Raw genomic sequence first — 3,277 nt, 5'->3', positions numbered from 1 at the left:
TTCTTTGTGTCATATATTAAAACTGCACTTGAGCATGGCAATAACGTGTTCGTCTCCTTATCATTCACAGCTTAGTGCGTGATTTGGCTTGTGCCGGCACAGATTCCCCTAGGTCTGGAGCCGGTAACATATTACATGTTGAGTTTGTTACAGGTAATAAAAATGTATACACTTAAATATTGAAATTGTATTTTATGTGCTCTCTTCTCACTGTTTCTACACCATGTGGGCTCAATTTTTTTTTATCTCGCCTAGGGCCCCACAACCCTTCGGGCCGGCACTGAAGGCGGGAGCCCTTAGTGTAGATATTGCAGGCTCTGCACAATTTTCTCACAACTCAAACCTTGACACTTTCTTACCCCTCAAACCCAGAGAGCTTCGTCGACTTCAACACCAGAGAACTTCACCTTTTATTTGGCCAGCTCATGAATCAGATGGTCCTCAGTTGTGCTTCAGCTAAAGAGGGGCGTGTTCTCACTTTCTTTAACTCTGTGTTAAGAACAGTGCCACTTCGACGTGTTTCACTCCCAATCCAGGGTGCCCAGTGTACGTAGCTTGGACTGACAGTGAAAGGGTGGTCTGCACTGCCTACAAAAAGTCATGCATAATTTGCAATCCAAATTGTTTACAAAATGTAGAATATGATGAAATATAGTATTCACCATAACTCACTTTGAAAAAAGCCACGACTTATTATCGCAAGATGAACAGAATTCCAAAAAGTCTCAATGTCATGTTCACCGTTGAAGTCATCAGGGGGTGCATTGAGGTCACTGACTGTAATGAATCACACCATAAGGGAAAAGCAAGACCACTGGACTGTAAACTAGGGCTGCACGATTAATTTCATGCATTTGTCTTGTGTCTCATTAGTAAAGTCGGTCCTGTGATTAGCAGTAAATGTTTGTCAACTGTTTTTAAAATGGAGCGGCATTTACTACACAGAGCGGTAGTTCATTGAAAAACTACACAATATCGCATTTATGATCGAATGCAATTAATTTGTGATTATGAACACGATATTGCGTAGCTTGTCAGTGAACTACAGCTCTGTGTAGTAAATGCCGCTCCAGTTGAAAACTGAATCACAGAACCAGCTTTACTGACGAGACACACATGACAAACGCATGTGATTAATCATGCAGCCCTACTGTAAACACAGTAAAAAATAATAGTAATCACAATGTCACTTACCTGCCAGTTTGAAAACCCCTTTCCTGTGTAGATCCATGACTACCACAGGTGGGTAAAATCCACAATTTACACAAGAGTAAGTGTTCTGTGTGTCAGTCAAAGCCTCAAAGTGGCAATAGGCATGAAATATGACATCCCTGGATGGGAACTTCTCTCCTCTTAACCCCTCCAATGAATCCACAACTCTTGATACAGACACATGGTTCTAAAGTGTGAAGCAAAAACAAATAAGCCTGAGAATAGACAGTGACAGATTGTGTTCTTGTTGCTTAACGATGGAAACTTTAAAATAACAAAAACAAATAAAAACAAAATGTAATGTTCATGTACATATAGCCCATAGTTAAGTAATCTTAAAGATTACAAAAGATTAATACTCATGGTAACATTTTCTCTGAGAAACACACAAAGTTCAAGGGTGAGAAAAATGTGGTTATCAAAGTTGTGAAGGCCATCTTTCCACTCCTGGTACCTATACACCATGTTGCACTGTGGACATATCCTATGGTATGTAGAAATGCCTGTAAAACACAAATCACATTGATGTCAACCCAATACTAGCCATCACTGATCATGACTGCTTATTACATTAGTCATATTTCTCTGACTTACAGTCTATCAAGCCCATCATGCTGACAATCTTAGCTTTCTTTCTAACTAGCACAGCCTCTGCAAGTGCAGGATGTCCAGTGCATAACTGGCATGTTGTCTGAAGAGGAAAGAATTTCTTTGGGTATTCCATCTTCATTCTCGATGTTGTAACTTCTTTTAGTAGCGCTTCTGGAATTTTTTTCTCTTTGAAAATGTACTGCACACTTCTCTTCATACCAGTGGTGTCCAGAAGACTACAAGGATCTGAGCTTGGTGTTGTGGGCACCTCTGACTTGAAGAGGTCTCTTTGGGTTTGGAAAAGATGCCACATTGATATGTGTATGTGTGGACAAGATGTCCGTGGCTTTGTGCAGGGACAATGCCAGGTGTTCCTTTGGGTGTTATAAGTGAAGATTATCCTCCCAAGTCTGCAAAAATTATGAATGTCAGGCTCGTGGATCGACAAGCATATGTGTGATGGAGACCCACCAAAGTCCACAGGCACACAAAAAGGAACATACACTGCACAAGCAGCCTTTTGTCTCTTCACACAATTAGCTGCCTTTGCCTCTCCAAAGAATTATAATGCCATCATATCCCTCAGAGTATCTTCTCTGAGAAATGCCTCTGCAGAAGTCTCCTTACGGTAGTCTACAGAGCGAATGTGTTACGACCAGCTCGTACCAAGCCGCAACAAAAAAGAGGGATCAAGCAGAAACGTTTGAATCAAAAAGAGGTTTTATTGAATTAAACATATCACAACCAATGATTATAAACATAAGTCTAGGGGTAAGGGATAACAAAATCTTGACGCTGCATGTGTAAGAAAACACAAAGAGCCACTCATGAGGACAGCTTCCCCAGAGAGTGCCTGTCCCAAATAAGGCACAGCACTCTTATATACTCTCGCTAATTATCAATTAGCATGAGGAAAACCAATCAGGAGCTCTCATGACCTGGACCAATAGAATCAGAAGACTCAGGGTCATCACACCTCCCACTCCAAAAGGAGGTTCTCTAAGGAACCGACAGAAAAAAAGAGAGAATGCAAACAATCATTTAAATGTGAATGTACAATAACTTTAATACTCCTCTCCATAAATCTCACTCCATTTCGCTCCCGAAATCCTGGGCCCTAGGACATCAGAAAGAAATAGAGGAGAAAGAAAGAGAGAGAAGAAAAGATACCAGACACTACTGGGACAGCTTACATACGTGAGAGAGCATCAGCAATGATGTTATCCTTACCACATATGTGTTTAATCTGTAAATGGAAGGGTTGAAGAAAAAGGCTCCATATCATTATTCTCTGATTCTTACCGCGCATTCGCTCTAAGAAAGTCAAGGGATTATGGTCAGTGTATACTGTAATAGGACCACATACAGAGCTCAAATAGACCTCGAAATGTTGCACGGCTAAAATAAGGGCTAATGCTTCTTTTTCCACTGTAGAATACACTTGTTAGTGATGATTGAATTTTTTTTGAAAAGT

General features: G+C 40.6%; 1 long non-coding RNA gene across 1 annotated transcript; it reads right to left on the bottom strand.

Moving 5' to 3' along the window:
- Nucleotides 1-446: 446 nt before the first annotated feature.
- On the bottom strand, nucleotides 447-2,326 carry LOC132115685 (uncharacterized). Its single transcript, XR_009425539.1, has 4 exons — nucleotides 1,807-2,326; nucleotides 1,572-1,715; nucleotides 673-773; nucleotides 447-588 (listed from the first exon to the last, which is right to left on the bottom strand). It is a non-coding gene; the product is annotated as an uncharacterized LOC132115685 (long non-coding RNA).
- Between the last annotated feature and the right edge of the window lie 951 nt (nucleotides 2,327-3,277).

This window comes from Carassius carassius, chromosome 35 (genome assembly GCF_963082965.1).
Source record: "Carassius carassius chromosome 35, fCarCar2.1, whole genome shotgun sequence".
NCBI classification, from domain to species: domain Eukaryota; kingdom Metazoa; phylum Chordata; class Actinopteri; order Cypriniformes; family Cyprinidae; genus Carassius; species Carassius carassius.
The sequence above is the reverse complement of the archived record's forward strand: the minus strand, read 5'-3'. Positions and strand labels throughout refer to the sequence as shown.